Source organism: Myotis lucifugus, unplaced genomic scaffold (assembly GCF_000147115.1).
Source record: "Myotis lucifugus unplaced genomic scaffold, Myoluc2.0 scaffold_13, whole genome shotgun sequence".
NCBI lineage: Eukaryota > Metazoa > Chordata > Mammalia > Chiroptera > Vespertilionidae > Myotis > Myotis lucifugus.
The window spans coordinates 10,497,527-10,516,389 of record NW_005871061.1 but is presented as its reverse complement, the minus strand read 5'-3'; the positions used below and the strand labels follow the sequence as shown (position 1 = coordinate 10,516,389).

General features: G+C 42.1%; 1 pseudogene; it reads left to right on the top strand.

Annotated features, from left to right (window-relative positions):
- Positions 1–1,330: 1,330 nt before the first annotated feature.
- LOC102428435 lies at positions 1,331–2,718 on the top strand (annotated as a pseudogene).
- Positions 2,719–18,863: the final 16,145 nt, after the last annotated feature.

Genomic DNA, 18,863 nt, shown 5'->3' with positions numbered 1-18,863 from the left:
TATTCTAGTCTGAAAGCTGGTGGGTTCAAGATTAAAGAAGAGTCAATGTTTCAGCTCCAGTTTGAATGTTAGAATAAACCAACCTTCAAGGCAGTCAAGCAGGAAGGATTCCCTCTTACCTGCAGAAAGTTGGGCCTTTTGTTCTATTCAGACCTTCAAGGGATTGAATAAGGCCTACCCCATTGGGGAGTGCAATTTTCTTTACTCAACTACAAAATAAATGATAATCTCATCCATAATACTTTCACAGACTTATCAGAATAATATTTGACCACATATCTGGGCACTCCATGACCCAGTCAAGTTGACACATAAAATTAACCCCACATAGTTCAATTATAAACTGAGGGGTTTTTTTTGTATTTTTTATAAATTTTATTTTTGGGATAAGTTTTACATTTACAAAAAAAAGTACAACATAGTACAGATTATTGATATAACTAATTCCCGAAATTCTCTATTCTTATTTATTTCTGTTTTTTTTCTTTATTGATTAAGGTATTACATATGTGTCCTTATCACTCCATTGCCCCCCACCCCCCACTCATGCCCTCACCCCCCTGGTGTCTGTGTCCATTGGTTAGGCTTATATGCATGCATACAAGTCCTTTGGTTGTTCTCTCCCCCTTACCTCCACCCTCCCCTACCTGAGTTTTGATGGTCTGGTTGATGCTTCTCTGTCTCTGAATCTATTTTTGTTTATCAGTTTATGTTGTTCATTATTCTAATATATAAAAACCCAGGGTCCGTAATGACCGAACGGATAACCAGTCCATCCCCCGGCCCTCAGGTTCCATTGATCAGGGGATGGCTAAGGGGGAACCGGGGTCCCTCAGGCTCCAATGAATCCGTGGCAGCAGCAACATTTTGAGTGGGAAGGTGGAAGGCAGACCGCTTGGTCCCTCCCCCGGCCCACAGGCTCCCATTGATCAGAGGATAGTTAACAGGGAACTGGAGTGAGTAAGTGGCCTGGGGACTGGCGAGCAGCTGGAAGGCAGGCCTCTTGGTCCTTACTCCTGGCCCTCAGTCTCCAATCAACAGGTGGTGAAGGCAGGGCAGAACTGGGAACTGGCTTCCCTAATAGTCTTGTAGGTTCAATCTCCAGAGGACAGACCAGGCACCAATGGACCAGCATCTCCGGCAAGATCCCAACAGTGCTGTGGGCCTTCTGGAACTCGGCCTCGGGCACTGCGGCCACTTCCCCTACCTAGACACTCCACAAGAAAGAAAGGATACTGCCAGTAGCACCAGAGGTGACCAGCAGTGACTGATTGCTCTCCCTGTGCTTTCTCCAGGTCACTCAAGCTGGCCCCCACCCGCCCCGCTCCAGATGAAGTGTGATCACTGCACACAGAAGGAATGTAGTAAAAAAACAAGAACCGATGACCAAGAGAATGCTGCAGTCAACGTCCAGAGTCTGGCTCAGGAGAACAGAGAAGGGAGAATTTCATAAGTTGGCTGATGCCAAGATATTTCTGAGTGACTGCCTGGCATGTGACAGTTGTGTGACCACAGAGAAAGGAGTCCAAGTTTCTCAACAGACCACCAAGGACTTCTTCTGTGTTCTGAACCTTAATAAGAAATGTGATACCTCATAGCACAAAGTGCAGGCAATGTCCGTGTGTCTCTGCCTTATTTTGCTGCTAAATTCAGCCTCAGTGTCACTGATGCATCCAGAAGGCTCTACGGCTTCTTCAAAAGCCTTGGGGTGCACTGTCTTTGACATGAAGATAGCTGTGGACTTCAGCATCCTGGAGAGTCAGAAGGAATGTGTGTGTCGGTACTGCCAGCACCGTGAGGAAGAGCTCTGGCTACTTATGCTGACCTCCGCCTGCCCTGGCTGGGACCGATATGCAGAGTGTGTGCTGGGTCACCCCATCACCCCCCACCTCTGAACAGCCAAGTCTCCCCAGCAGATCATGGGCTCTCTGGTGAAGGATTACTTTGCCAGACAGCAGAACCTGTCCCCAGACAAGATTTTCCACGTCATTGTGGCCCCGTGTTATGACAAGAAACTGGAGGCCCTTTAGGAAGATGTTCCCACAGCTTTACATAGTTCCCAGGGTGCTGACTGCATGTTAACCTCAGGTGAAATTGTCCAGATAATGGAGCAAAGTGACCTCGCCTTGAGTGACGCTGCCATGGACACTCTGTTTGGAGACATGAAGGAGGAAGAGGTGAGGCTCCACAAGGGTGCCAGCTCCGACGAGTACCTGGAGCATATCTTCAGGCAAATGGTCAAGGGGCTGTTCAATGAGGACATGGGGGTGCTCACCTACTGCACCCTGAGGAACAAAGACTTCCAGGAGGTCACCCTTGAAAGGGACGGAGAGGTTCTGCTATGCTTTGAGGCTGCTTACGGCTTTCAGAACATCCAGAAGTGGTCCTGAAGCTGTGGAGGGACAATTTCCCCTGCCACTTTGTGGAGGTCCTGGTTTGCGTCAGGGATGCCTAAGCAGCAGGGGCCAGGCTCAGGCAGAGGACTGGCATGCAGATAGGGCACTGCTGTGGCAGATGGAAGACATCTATGCTGCCATCCTGATGTGGCCCCCGGAGACCAGCGCCCATGTGCAGGAGCTGTACCAGGAGTGGCTGGGGGGAGGGGGTAACACCTCTGGGCCCAGGCGGCCCTGCACACCACCTAGCAGGGCCCAGGGCAACCTGCCAGGACATGAAGTGGTAAAGGTCCAGCAGACGTTCGGCCTGCAGGCCACCTGAGGAGTGGTGTCAGATGAGTGAAGGAAAGGTTTAGCATCTCTGTCATCGCTTTGATTTTCAGAATTCCCTGCTCCCCATCTGTTGGCTCCCTCCCTCTGAGGGGTGCTGTTGTCATCACATGGGTGCAACTGGAATATTGTATCTCTAGAGGATTGCCCCAATGTACCTATCCTTTTATCCAATGATGAAAAAAATTCCAAAGAACAAGAATGGAGACAGACTACTGTCCTTTAGGCTTAAAATAACTCCGGAAGTGTCCTGCAAAGAGCTGAGACTTGGTTCTGTCCACACACCTCAGAAAGATTGGATGAGGAAATGGCCCGCTTTGGCCCTGACTTTACCCACATATGTTGCTCGTGTAGGTGTCTTTGCCACAATGTGAATAAGCTTCCACCTTTTGGAATAGGGGCTCATACAAAAGTCTGAAAATGGTAAGAATTCCTTCTATTTTACAGCAGCATAGTATTCCATTGTGTAGATGTAGCACAGTTTTTTAATCCACTCATCTGCTGATGGGCACTTAGGCTGTTTCCAAATCTGAGCTATGGTAAATTGTGCTACTATGAACATAGGGGTGCATATATCCTTTCTGATAGGTGATTCTAGTTTCTTGGGATATATTCCTAGAAGTGGGATCACAGGGTCAAATGGGAGTTCCATTTTTAGTTTTTTGAGGAAACTCCATACTGTTCTCCACAGTGACTGCAGCAGTCTGCATTCCCACCAGCAGTGAACGAGTGTTCCTTTTTCTCCACATCCTCACCAGCACTTGTCATTTGTTGATTTGTTGATGATAGTCATTCTCACAGTTGTGAGATGGTACCGCATTTCATTTTGACTTGCATCTCTTGGATGATTAGTGACTTTGAGCATGTTTTCATATGTCTCTTGGCCTTCCTTATGTCTTCTTTTGAAAAGTATCTATTTAGGTCCATTGCCCATTTTTTTATTGGGTTGTTTATCTTCCTTTTGTTAAGTTCTATGAGTTCCCTGTAAATATTGGAGATTAAACCCTTGGCGGAGATAACATTGGCAAATATGTTCTCTCATGCAATGGTCTTTCTTGTTTTGTTGACAGTTTCTTTTGCTGTGCAAAAGCTTTTTATTTTGATGTAGTCCCATTTGTTTATTTTCTCTTTAGTTTCCATTGCCCTAGGAGCTGCATCAGTGAAGAAATTGCTTTAGGATATGTCTGAGATTTTTCTGCCTGTGAATTCCTCTAGTATTTTTATGGTTTCATGTCATATGTTTACATCTTTTATTCATTTTGAGTTTATTTTTGTGTATGGTATAAGTTGGTGGTCTAGTTTCATTTTTTTTGCATGTATCTGTCCAATTTTCCCAACACCATTTATTTAAGAGGCTGTCTTGATTCCATTGTATGTTCTTGCCTCCTTTGTCAAATATTAATTGAGCATAGTGGTTTGGGTCAATTTCTGGATTCTCTGTTCTGTTTCATTCATCTATATGTCTGTTCTTGTGCCAATACTAGGCAGTTTTGAGAACAGTGTCTTTGTAATACAGCTTGATATCTGGCATTGAGATCCCTCCTACTTTGTTCATCTTTCTCAGGATTGCTGCAGCTATTTGGGGTCTTTTTTTTATTACAGATAAATTTTTGGATAGTTCGATCTAGGTCTGTGAAGTATGCCATTGGTATTTTAATGGGGAGTGCATTGAATCTATAGATTGCTTTGGGTAGTATGGACATCTTGATGATGTTGATTCTATCAATCCATGAACACGGTATGTTCTTCCATCTGTTTATGTCTTCCTCTATCTCCATTTTCAGTGTCCTGTAGTTTTCCGCGTATAGGTTTTTTTTACCTCCTTAGTCAAGTTTATTCCTAGGTATCTTAAATTTTTTGGTGTGATGGTAAATGGGATTGCTCTTTTAGTCTCTTTTTCTGTAAGTTCATTATTGGTGTATAGAAATACCATAGATTTCTTGCATTGATTTTGTATCCTGATACATTGCCAAATTCATTTATTAAGTCTAATAATTTTTCAATCATTGTATACATTCAATATTATTTTGTATTAGTTTCAGGTGTACAGCATAGTGGTTAAACATTCATATACTTTACAAAGTATTCCCCCTGATATTTACAGCACCCACATGGCACCGTATACAGTTATTACAATACTAGAGGCCCGGTGCATAAAATTCGTGCAGGGGTAATCCGGGACCCCTCAGAGGATGTCTAGCAGCCAGACATTCCTCTCATAATCCAGGACCGCCAGACATTCCTCTCATAATCCAGGACCTCTGGCTCCTAACTGCTCACCTGCCTGCCGGCCTGATCACCCTTAACTGGCCCCCCTGCCAGCCTATTCACCCCTAACTGCCTCTGCCTGTCGACCTGATCACACTTAACTGCGCCCCCCTGCAGGCCTGGTTGCACCCAAATGCCCCCACCAGCTGCTCTGGTTGCCCCTTACTGCCCCCCCTGCTGGCCTGGTTGCCTCCAACTGCTACCCCTGCTGGCTTGGTTGCCCCTCACGGCACCTTCTGCTGGCATGGTCACCCCACACAGCCTGTGGTTCAGTCATTTGGTCACCCGTCACTACCCCCCCCCCACCAGCCTGGTCACCCCATGCAGCCTGTGGTTCAGTCATTTGGTTGTCCCTCACTAACCCCCCTGCTGACCCTGTCGCCCCACTCAGCCTTTTCATTTGACCGTTTGGTTGTTTCAGATGTGATAGCCCCTGGCTCTTTATATATATAGATTATTGATTATATTCCCTATGCTGTACTTTACATCCATTTAACTATTCTATAACTACCAACTTGACCTTCTCAGTCCCTTCACCTTTCCACCCAGTCTTCCAACCCTCTCCCTTCTGGCAGCCACCATCTTTTCTCTGTATCTATGAGTCTGTTTCTGTTTTGTTTGTTTATTTATTTTGTTCTTTAGGTTACACATATAAGTGAAATAATATGACATTTGCCTGTCATTGACTGACTTATTTCACTAAGTATAATACTCTCTTACCCAATCAATGCTGTTGCAAATGGGAAGATTTCATGCTTTTTTATGGCTGAGTAATTCTGGCAAAATATGTATAACATAAAATTTACCATTTCAACAATTTTCCAGAGTATAATTTTCCAGCATTATGTACACTCACATTGCTTTTTTTGCACCAATTCTTATGATTATGTGATTTTTGTTTCTCAGTTTGTTTATATGATGTATCCCATTTATTGACTTGCGGATATTGTACCATCCTTGCATCCCCAGAATAAATCCCACTTGGTCATAGTGTATGATCTTTCTAACGTAATGTTGGATCCAATTTGCTAGAATTTTGTTGAGGATTTTAGCATCCATGTTCATCAGGAATATTGGCCTGAAATTCTCTTTCTTTGTAGTGTCTTTATCTGATTTTTGGATTAGGGTAATGCTGGTTTCATAGAAAGAGTTTGGAAGTGTTCCTTCCACTTGAATTTTTTGGAATAGTCTGAGGAGGGTAGGTTTTAGTTCTCCTTGGGATGCTTGATAAAACTCCCCTGTGAAGCTGTCCAGTCCAGGGCTTTTGTTTGCTGGAAGTTTTTTTGTTTGTTTGTTTTTTGTTTTTGTTTTTTATTCATTGCTTCAATTTCCTCCATAGTTATCAGCCTATTCAGATTTTTAAAAATTTTTTTCTAATTGAGTTTTGGAAGATTGTACTTTTTCCAGTAATATATCCATTTCATTGATTTTTAATTTTTGCCATTGTTATCTGAGAAGATGATTGGTATGATATCAATCTTCTTGAATTTTTTTTATTTTTTTATTTTTATTTTAATTAAATCTTTATTGTTCAGATTACATTTGTTCCTCTTTTTTTTTCCCCATAACTCCCCTCCTCCCAGTTCCCGCCCCACCCTCCGCCCTCACTCCCCACCCACTGTCCTCATCCATAGGTGCACGATTTTTGTCCAGTCTCTTCCCGCATCTCCCACTCCCCTTTCCCCCCCAAGAATAGTCAGTCCATTCCCTTTCTATGTCCCTGATTCATTATAATCACCAGTTCATTCTGTACATCAGATTATTTATTCACTTGATTCTTAGATTCACTTGTTGATAGATGCATGTTTGTTGTTCATAATTTGTATCTTTACCTTTTTCTTCTTCTTCCTCTTCTTAAAGGATACCTTTCAGCATTTCGTATAATACTCGTTTAGTGGTGATGAACTCCTTTAGCTTTTCCTTATCTGTGAAGCTCTTTATCTGACCTTCAATTCTGAATGATAGCTTTGCTGGATAAAGTAATCTTGGTTGTAGGTTCTTGCTATTCATCACTTTGAATATTTCTTGCCACTCCCTTCTGGCCTGCAAAGTTTCTGTTGAGAAATCAGTTAACAGTCGTATGGGTATTCCCTTGTAGGTAATTGAGTCTCTTTCTCTTGCTGCTTTTAAGATTCTCTCTTTGTCTTTTGCTCTTGGCATTTTAATTATGATGTGTCTTGGTGTGGTCCTCTTTGGATTCCTTTTGTTTGGGGTTCTCTGCGCTTCTTGGACCTGTAAGTCCATTTCTTTCACCAGGTGGGGGAAGTTTTCTGTCATTATTTCTTCAAATAGGTTTTCAATATCTTGCTGTCTCTCATCTTCTGGTACCCCTATAATTCTGATGTTGGTACGTTCTGAAGCTGTCCCAGAGGCTCCTTACACTATCTTCGTATTTTCGGATTCTTTTTTCATTTTGCTTTTCCAGTTGGGTGTTTTTTGCTTCTTCACATTCCAAATCTTTGACTTGATTCTTGCGCTCCTCTGGTCTGCTGTTGGGTGTCTGTATAATATTCTTTATTTCAGTCAGTGTATGCTTAATTTCTAGTTGGTTCTTTATCACAACATCGAGGGTCTCATGAGATTTCTTGAGGCTCTCATCAAGTTTATCGGCAGTTTCTAGCAAATTATTGAAAGCCCTCAAAAGTGTGTTTTTTAGCTCTATATCCTCCATTTCTGTCATGTTTTTTTGTCTCCGCATTTTTTATGCTTTCTTGGTGCACCCCCTTGTGGTCTTTGTGCACAGTCTTGTTCTAGTTAAGCCTTGATTGTTGTAGTTAATACTAGAGGGATTTGACCACCAGGCCGACTGGCTGTGAGAATCAGCTGTGTCTGCAGTGGGAAAACTTCTGTCCTCTGGAGAGGTGCTAATCTAGCCTTTGCCTGAGGCTATCCGGCAAATGGCTCTGTGCAGGGTTTGGGCGGGGTGGGTCGCAGGGGATCAACAGGGCGGGCGGAGGGAGCAGTTATGGCTGCTCTCAGTCCCCTTCCCAGAGGCTCTGCTTCTCAGAACCCCAGCAACCGCTGCAAACCTCGGAGAGAAAGCTGCCCTCACGTTCCGACTGATGCCAGACAATCCCGCTTCTCCCGTTTGAGTCTGGGTCCCTACAGACTCTCCCGGATCTGGAGCTCAGAGTCTGAGACTCCCTCCTGATTGAAAACGACAACCGCGCCCTCAGCCACCAGCCGGCTCCACGCGCACCTCCGTACCTTTGTATTTTCCACACTGCGCCTCCTCTGAGCCTCGGTATGCTGTTCTCGTTTCTTCTATTTGAAGAATCTCTCCTCAGCCAGCCTTCCTGTGGTTCTGGGTGATGTCCGTTCCATCTTTTAGTTGTATTTTTGAAGTGGTTGTTTGCGGCAGCAATCTCCGGTGTTTACCTATGCCGCCATCTTGGTTTCCCGATCAATCTTCTTGAATTTGATGAGTTTGCCTGCGTCCCAATATGTGGTCTATCTTTGAAAATGTCCCGTGTGCACTTGAGATGAATGTATATTCTGTAGTTTTGGGGTAAAATGTTCTGAAGATGTCAATTAGTTCCATCTGATCTAGTGAGTAGTTTAGGATTGCTGTTTCTTTTTTGATTTTTTGTCTAGAAGATTTATCCAGTGATGTAAATGAGGTGTTAAAGTCCCCAATTATTATTGTATTGCTGTGGATCTCACCATTGATATCTTCCAGTAGTTTTTTTTTATATATTTTGATGCTCCTGTATTAGGTGCACATATGTTTACCAGAGTTATATATTCTTGTTGTAGTGACCCCTTTAGTATTATGAAGTGGCCTTCCTTATCTCTTGGTCTGGTCTTCACTTTGAGGTCTATTTTTCCAGATATAAGTATTGCTACTCAAACTTTGTTTTTCATTTCCATTTGTCTGAAAACATTTTTCCCATCTCTTCATTTTTAGTCTGTGAGGGTTCTCTGTTCTCAGTTGGGTCTCTTGTAAACAGCATATATATGGGTCATGTTTTCTTATCGATTCATCCAACTGATGTCTTTTGATTGAAGCACTTAATCCATTTACTTTTAAAGTTATTATTAATAAGTACTTGTTTTTAACCATTTTTGTTCTTTATGCCTGTGTTTCTTCTTCCCTTTCTATTTCTTCTTTTTACAACAGTCTCTTTAGCATTTCTTGCATTGCTGGCTTAGTAGTAATAAACTCCCTTAGCCTATTTTTGCCTGTGAAGCTCCTGATTTCCCCAACAATTTTGAATGATACCCTTGTTGGATAGAGTATTTTTGGATTCAGTCCCTTGCTTTACATCACTTTGTATACTTCCTTCCATTCTTTTCTGGCCTGATGTGTTTCTGTTGATAAATCATTTAATAACCTAGTAGGTGATAACTTGTATGTAACTTTCTGATTCTCTCTTTGTCTTTAACATTTGCCATTGTAATTATGATGTGTCTTGGTGTGGGTCTTTTTAGGTTCATCATGTTTGACACTTTCTGTGCTTGTGTGACTATTTTCTTCCCCAAATCAGGGAACTTTTCTGTCATTATTACTTCAAATAGGTTTTCTAATTATTGTTCCTCTTTTTGTCCTCCTCGCACCCTTATTATATGGATGTTGCTTCATTTCATGTTGTCCCAAAGCTTTCTTTAGCTCTCCTCCTGCTTTCTATTTTCTTTCTCCAATTGCTGTTCTCATTGGGTGTTTTTATACCCTGTCTTCTAACTCACTGATTCGGTCCTCTGTTTCTTTTAGTCTATTGTTGAAATCTTCCATTGTGTTCCTTATTGTAGCTATGTCATTTTTCATTTCCTCTTTATTCTTACATATGTTGTTGATCTTCTCATACAGCAGGTTTAGGAAGTTTTTGACCCTTACTGTGAATTCTTTCTCTGACATATTACTTGCCTACATTTCATTTAGTTCCTTTCCTGGTAATCTTTCCATTTCATTCCTTTGGGGTTGTTTCTTTTTCCCTCCATTTTTGCTGTCTCTTTCTGGCCCTGGGCTTCCTGCTTGAGGTCTGAGGGGTTAAAGACCCTTGTGGTCCAATGATCTGGGACTTGCTAGCTTAGGAGCATGGTCTGCCTTAAGTTTCACACATTTATTGTCTCTGCTCTGAGTTGTACCCCCTTTTCCCATGGTTCTGGTCCCTCAGTTGTCCTTTAAGATTCTTGGGGTTGGGGGTGTGTGTACAGTTCCTTTGGGACTCCTTGTGGGGACCCAGAGCCCTCTGGCATACAATTCACTGTGCAGCCCCAGACCCAAGGCAGGATGGTGCCCTAGGTCCCTCTGGCAGCACACTTACAGTGCAGTCCAGTGACCTGTGGTTGGGCAAACCAGGTCTCACCAGTGTGCTGGGCGACAGCTCTATCTGTCCTTGGGATTGGAGTTGGCGCAGTCCCGAAGGCTCTGTCTGTGATGGGGGTGATACATGCACTGGGCTGCGGCTCTGTACTGGGACCAGAGATAGAGTGAAGTGTGGGGTACCCCTGGCTTGCACTCACAACATGGGGACCTGAAGCCCAGGGTCCTGGGACACTGCGTTTGGGCTCCAGCAAGGAGTCGCAGCTCAGGAGGTCTCTCCACTGTGTGCTCACTGCAGATGGCTGGGAACCGTGATGCAGTACCATGTTCTGCACTGCCTGGGGCATGTTAGTGGTTACACTGGGGTTAGGGCTGGCAAGTGGCTCCCTTGTACAGGTCCAGGGTTGGTGTCCGATGTCGGTCTGGATATTGGTGTGGCAGCACTACTGGCCTCTATTGCTCCCTCAACAAGGTGGTGTGGGTTACACGCTAAAGCTGCACCAGCCTGGGAATGCCCGCAGTGGTAGCATGGGCTCCCCATCTAGGAGAGCCCAGTGTGCAGTCCCTGGGACTCCTGAGATATATATCTGTCCCTCAGTCATCCACACATACACCCACCACACAGGTCCACACATTACCTTCTCAATCCTTTACTCTGCCACACTCCCTCCCTCCCTGCTGTCCTGTTGACCACTGTGTTCGAATCCCTATAATATATTTCTTGATATTATTATTTATGAATCTCCAATTTTAACTCTGTGTTTCAAGAAACACTTTCACAATCCTATTGGATTTTTGTTGCTTTGTACTTTTAACAAATTGAATCACTCTCTGACCCTTGTGCTCAACTTTCTTCCTTCAGCCCAGATTAATTGAAAACCAATATTTTTTGTTATTTGACTATAGAATCATGTCAGATCAGCTTCCTAGTTTATTTGTTTATTTACATTATTTATTTTCAATTGAATTTATTGGGGTTATATTGGTATATAATTCTACAATACATCACTGTTTATTATATGGTGTGATTATTACCCCAAGTCAAGTCTCTTTGTATCACCATTTATCTCCTCTTTACCCGCTTTTATCTCCTCCACTCCTCTTCCCTCTGACAATCACCATACTATTGTCTGTGCCTATGGGTTTTTTTTTTCTTTCTTTACTTAATTCCTTCACCATTTTCACACAGGCCCCAAACCCCTCCCCTCTTGCTGGGGTTCTTGTCCCAGCATCAAGAAGGGTTCAATGCCCTAACCGGTTTGGCTCAGTGGATAGAGCGTCAGCCTGCAGACTCAAGGGTCCCAGGTTCGATTCCCGTCAAAGGCATGTACCTTGGTTGCGGGCACATCCCCAGTAGGGAGTGTGCAGGAGGCAGCTGATTGATGTTTCTCTCTCATTGATGTTTCTAACTCTCTATCCCTCTCCCTTCCTCTCTGTAATAAATCAATGAAATATATTTTAAAAAAGAAGGGTTCAGGAATCTGGAAAAGGCTGTGCGTAGATGACATAGGAATCCAGGGACTAATAAAGAGTCCAGAGACGAGATATAATTTTGAAAGGCATTGGGGGTCAGAGGACCTTCAGCTAAAGGAACTGAAGACTACCTCCTTGTCTAGGACCCTTGCTTTTATTAACACACTTTGTCCTAAGGCAAGGTGGAGATAATACACTTCAAGGGGTAAGGTTTCAAAGGGCATTGTCAGTTTGGGGGAATTAGCCTATGGCTGTTCAGGTGTTTGGCCAGTAGGAGGCAATAACATGTAGATTAAGATGCCTTTTCGCTGTCTGGCAGCCACATTCAATTTCCTATTCAGGTTTGGGGAAATTCCTTTAGTCATTCCCAACAGGTGACTACATGTGTGATTCAACCCTTTTAAGTCCCCAAGTCTCATCAACCTTTTGATGAAACTCTTGAAATTATGACATGCTGGAATTGGTCTAGGGCACCCTCTGACATCTATCAGTCTGTTCTCTGTATCCATGAGACTGTCTCCACTTTATTAGTTTATTTTGTTCATTAGATTCCACATATAAGTGACATCACATGACACTTGTCTTACTCTGACTGGTCCATCAACTTGATCACTTTTTAAAAGTTATTCATTTCCATAAACTATTAGAAAACAGTGCTTGAAATGCTATTTAGTTGTAAGTTTTAATGCTCTATATATTGAGTTTGGATTTCTAGATATTGATAAAAGTTGAAATATTTCTCAAAGTTCTATGCATAAATAAGTTGTTAATTTTTGCTCTGGTTATTTTAGCAGTGCTATCAAATATTAAGCATCTACTTTTCATTAATTACTGGAGTAGAAAGTAATTATAAATTTAATGAGTCTCTTTAACTGTACATTTTATATAGTTATACATTTAATACATTTAATTCATTTATTACATTAATATATTTAGTACATTTATCCCAGTATATGTTTAATTCCAATTAGTAACAACCTTAATCCCTGCCTAAATAAAAAAAATTCTAATTTTAAAAAGAATAAGCAGACTAGGACTAAACTTTTTATTACTGATAGAAGTTACCTTGGCAGACATGAATTATACCTGTGGTCAAGTGCCACTACTGAAAGAGGACTTAATGTTAGAAAGATGATACATCTACTAAAACAGAATCATTTTTATGTATGATGACATTGAGTGGTAGGAAAGAACTAGTTTTTTTCCATGAGCAGGGTCACGTTTTAGTCTAATCTAAGCTGATATGCTCAGTTATCATTCTTACATTTACTAATTATAAGAGTCACTCCACCTCCCTAAGGGTGGACTGAGAGTGCATATAGATAAATGTAGCAAAGATCTCTTCTCAGGTAAATGAGATGCAAAGAAAAAAGAATTCCACTCTCTACTTAGTGGTCAAGTGTGAATTTTCTTTTCTTTTTAAATATATTTTTTTTTATTTCAGAGAGGAAGCGAGAGGGAGAGAGAGATAGAAACATCAATGATGAGAGAGAATCATTGATTGGCTGCCTCCTGCATGCCCCCTACAGGGATTGAGCCTGCCACCTGGGCATGTGCCCTTGACCTGAATCAAACCTGGGGCCCTTCAGTCTGCAGGTCAATGTCTATCCACTGAGCTAAACCAGCTAGGGCTGAATATTCCTCATAAAAGGTGGGAGGGAATGGGAGATATCTGTAATACCATCAACAGTAAAAAATATATATTTAAAAAAACTATATACATAATCTTGGTTGCACTACTTTTGTTTCTTTATAACAGCCTTATTGACATACAAATCACATACAATATGTTATATGTATGTTTTGCATATCATTAGATTTAGACTTCTGGGTATTTGATATTTTTGATGATATAATCTTCACCATTTTATAACTTCATTTTCTGTTATGTTTTTAGGTGTGCAGAAATGAAATGAAATTTTGTATTTTTATTTTGTATGATATATATATATATATATATACTAGAGGCCTGGTGCACAAAAATTTGTGCACTCGGGGGGGAGGGGGGTCCCTCAGCTCGGCCTGTGCCCTCTCGCAGTCTGGGACCCCTCAGGGGATCACCACCTGCTGGCTTAGGCCCGCTCCCCGGGGGATTGGGCCTAAGATGGCAATCAGACATCCCTCTGGCAGCCCGGCAGCCCTTGGGGGATGTCCACTTGCCAGCAGGGAGCAGGCCTAAACTGCAGTCGGACATCCTTAGCCCTGCTGAGGAGGCAGGAGAGGCTCCCACCACCGCTGCTGTACTGGCAGCCATCAGCCTGGCTTGTGGCTGAGCAGAGCTCCTCCCATGTGAGATTGCCCTGACCACCAGAGGGCAGTTCCTGCATTGAGCGTCTGCCTCCTGGTGGTCAGTGTGTGTCATAGTGACCAGTGATTCCTGGTCGCTCTGCTGTTAGGGTCAGTTTGCATATTACCCTTTTACTATATAGGATAGAGGCCTGGTGCACAGGTGGAGGCCAGCTGGTTTGCCCTGAAGGGTGTCCTGGATCAGGGTGGGGGTCCTGCTTGGGTGCCTGGCCAGCCTGGATGAAGGGATGATGGCTGTTTGCAGCTGATCACACCCCCTTCAGGGTGGGGGTCCCCACTGGGGTGCCTGGCCAGTCTGGGTGAGGGGCTGAGGGCCATTTTCAGGCTGGCAGGTGACTGAAGCTCCCAACCTCTCCTTTTTTTCTTTTTTCTTTTATTCTTGGATTTATTTACCTTCTATGGCTGTCACTGGAACTGAGAGCCAGCTTTCTCTCTGAGGCTCGGCTCCAGCTCTGAGACCTCAGCTGCTTGAAAGCAGGTATCTGGGTTTGTTTGGGTTCTATAATTGAAACACTGTTGCAGCTCCAGCTCTGAGTCCCGGCTGGCTGAAAGCAGATGTCTGGGGTTTGTTTAGCTTCTATAATTGCAACATTGTTTCTTAGAGTGCAGCTCAGAGGCCGGCAGCAGCAGGCGGGGAACCTTGGCTTCGTCCATCACTGGAGCAAGCAAGCCTCCTGTTCACTTCAGCTGCCTGGCTGCCGGCCACCATCTTGGTTGGCAGTTAATTTGCATATCGCCCTGATTAGCCAATGGGAAGTGTGTCGAAGGTACAGTTAATTACCATGTTTGTCTACTATTAGATAGGATATATATATATATATATATGTATATATATATATATATCCCTAATATGCAAATAGACTGAATGGGGAACAACTGAACAACCGGTGGCTATGACGTGTGCTGACCACCAAGGGGCACACTCCAAACATAGCAGGCGTCAGATGCAGCAGGATGGTGGAGCAGATGAGCGGGAGTGCCAGACCAAGGTGGGGCACTGGTCGCTATCATCAGGGCGAGCCTCTGGTAGTTACTGAAAATTCTTTGCTCCCACACACCACAGTCCCGTCCAGTACTTGCACCCTCTGCTGGCGCCTAGCACAGGCCTCGATCACTGGAGCTGTCAGCAGGTGTAAGCTGCAGCTGCTGACCCAAATCACCCCTCAGGGCTTCTCCACCTCCCAGTGCTCCTGAGAGACAATTGGGGCCTGCAGCTGCTACTTGCACCTGCTGCTGGCACCAGCCCAGCTTGCACCCACAACCAGCACCAGAGCCACTGCTTGCACCTACTGCCGGTGCGCAGCGCTGGTCCTGATCACCCCTGAGGGCTTCTCCACCTTCCTGCTCCTGAGGGGCAATTGGGGTAGCAGCATCCGCTTGCACCCTCTGATGGCACCGGCCTTGCTTGCACAGGCTGCTGGTGCCTGCCGCAATTGTTCTGAGAAGTCAGCAGGTGCGAGTGGGGCCTGCGCCATCATTGCATGGGAGTGGTGGCAGTGGGGGCGGAGCTGCTGGCAGACAGGGGACCTGGAGCCCAGCAGGAGGGGCCAGGATGAGGCGCGAAGGACGGGCAGAGACCTGCCTTTTCTGCCCACTGCATCTCACAGCCCACGAATTCCTGCACTGGGACCCTAGTATAAAATATTTCCTTATTAAGACTAATATTCAGTGTGTGTACTATTTCAGAATTTCTGTATATTTACAAACATGAAGATACTATTTTTCCTTTTAATACTTACTGCATGGCTTCTTTTCCCTGTCATGGTGTACTAAATAGGACTACTAGTATAACACTGAATAGAGGTAGGAGTAGTGTGTATCCATTTTCCCCATCAAATCTCAGCTGAAATGATTAAATGTATTAGATGTAGGTTTTGTATAAATGTATTTTATCAAATTGAGGTATTTCTCTTATGATACATTTTTGCTAAGCTTTTTTAAAATTTTAATTAAATTTATCGTGGTGAAAGTTGTTAATAAGGTTATATAGGTTTCAAGTGTACAATTCTATGATACATGATCTGTATGTTGCATCGTGTACCCATCACCCAGAGTCAAATCATCTTCTGTCACCATATATTTGAACCCCTTTACCCTTTACTGACACCCATCCCTCTTCCCTCTGATAAGCACCATGCTGTTGTCTGGTTCTCTAAATTTTTGTTAGTTTATTGACTTATCAAAAAATGATTGTTAAATTTTTATCAAATACTATTTTTCTTTTAAAATAACATGCATTCATTTTAGAAAAGTCAGAAATAGGGAAAAGCAAGGAAGGAACAGTCAAATCATCAACAATCTATTATCCAAACTGAAATAATGACTGTTAACTTGTGGACATAGTGCTTCTTGATTTGATTTCTAAATTTTTACTTTGAGTATAGGAATGAGGTCAAGAATGGGGGATGTCTCAGCTACTGACTGTCCCTTGCAAGAGCATCTGACTATTGATTGTAGTGCTCACAGATTTATGGCAAACCTAACCTGGATCTAGGTGGGTGTCCACATCCATCAGTACTAATTTGGTGGATAGAGATTAGCAGTGATATGCCTCCCCCCAGCTTTATTGACATATAATTGACATATGACATTGAGTATGTATAAGGTATATAATGTGATTATTTTATGGATGTATATATCACAAAATGATTACCACAGTAAGATTAATTAGCACCTTCATCACCTCACATAATTACTGTGGTGAGAACATTTAAGATCTACTCTCAACAACTTTCAAATTTGCAATAGAGTATTGATAACACTAGTCACTACATTCAATTTCCAGAAATCATTCATTTTATAACTGGAAGTTTGGACCCTTTGACCAACCTCATTTGCCCTATGCTTCAGCACTTGGCAACCACAATTCTTCTCTGTTTCAATGAGTTCAGATTTTTTAGATTCCACGTGTGAGATTATATGGTATTTGTCTTTCTTCAAATGCCCTCGAGTTCAATCCATCTCATTGAAAATGGCAGGATTTCCTGCATTTTTATGGATGACTTAGCTAGATGGATGACTTAGATAGATAGGATGTAGATAGAGATAGAGATACAGATAGAGATAGAAATAGAGATAGATAGAAATAGAGATAGAGATAGAGATAGAGATAATTTTCTTTATCCATTTATCTATTAATGGACACTCAGGTTGTCAGTTGTTTTCATGTCTCGACTTTGTGAATATACTGCAATGAACATGAGAGCACAGATAGCTCTATAAGATCCTGATTTCAATTTCTTTGGATATATACCCAAAGAAAAGTTACTGAATCATATGGTAGTTCTATTTTTAATTTTTTGAGGAATTTCTGTACTATTTTCTGTAATGGATGTACCAATTTATAATTATTCACTTTTCTGCACATTATCACCAACATTTGCTTTCTCTTGTCTTTTTTGAACCATTCTAATAGGTATGAGATATTTCATTGTAGTTTTGATTTGTATTTATCTAATGATTAGATGGTGAACATCTTTTCATGTACCTGTATATCTTCTTTGGGAAAATGTTTATTCAGGACCCATGACGCTTTTGTAATCAGATTATTTGTTTTGTTGCTATTGTGTTTTATAAGTTCTTTACATATTATGGATATTAAGCCCATATTAGATATATAGTTTGCAGATATTTTATCCCTTTCTTTAGGTTGCCTCTTTATTCTGCAGATATTTTTCCTTTGCTATGAAGAAACTTTTTATTTTGATGTAGTCTCACTTTTTCATTTTTGCTTCTGTTTTTTGTGCTTTTTTTGTCATATCCAAAATATTATTGCCAAGACATAGGTCAAGGAGCTTTTATTCTATATTTTTTCTAGGAGCTTTATGTTTTCAGATCTCATAATTAAGTTTTAATTTATTTCCTACTGTTTTCTGTGAGTTGTGTAACAACGTAGGGGTCTAATTTCATTATTTTCATGATTATTCAGTTTTCCCTGCACCATTTATTGAAGACTAGAGGCCCGGTGCACAAAATTCATGCACTGGGGAGTGTCCCTCAGTCCAGCCTGCACCCTCTCCAATCTGGGACCCCAACTGCCCTCCCCTGCAGGCCTGGTTGCCCACAACTGCCCTCCCCTGCTGGCAGTCTTGTGGTGGCCATCTTGTGTCCACATGGGCGTGGCCATCTTTGACCACATGGGGGTGGCCATCTTGTGTGTTGGATTGATGGTCAATTTGCATATCACCTCTCTATTTTATAGGTTAGTATTTCCCATTGAGTATGTGTGGCTGCCTTAGAAAATATCAGTTAACATATATGAATGAGTTTATTTCTGAGCATGTGTTTCTGTTCAATTAATTTATATATTTTATGCCAGTGTCATACTGTTTGATTAATATATCTTTGTGATATACTTTGACACCAAGAAGTATATTTCCTCCAGCTTTTTCTTTCTCAGGATTGCTTTAGGTATTTGGAATCTTTTGTGGATCCATACAAATTTTAGGATTTCATTTTTCTATTTATGTAAAAACTGACATTGTAATTTTGATAAGGATTGCATTGATTCTGTAGGTTGTTTTGGTTATTATTGACATTTCAGCAATATTAATTCTTCCTGTACATGAACACTGACTATGTTTCCATTTCTTTGTGTCTTCTTCAATATTTTTAATCTGTGTTTCCTTCAATGTTTTAGTTATATTTATTCCCATTTTTGATACTATAGTAAATGGGGTTGTTTTCTTAACTTCTCTTTCCAATATTCATTGTTAGTGTATAAAAGCAAAACTGATATTTGTATATAGATATTGTATCCTGCAACTTTATTATTAGATCTATCAGTTTGAGGTAGATATTTTAGGATTTTCTCTCTATAAAAGATT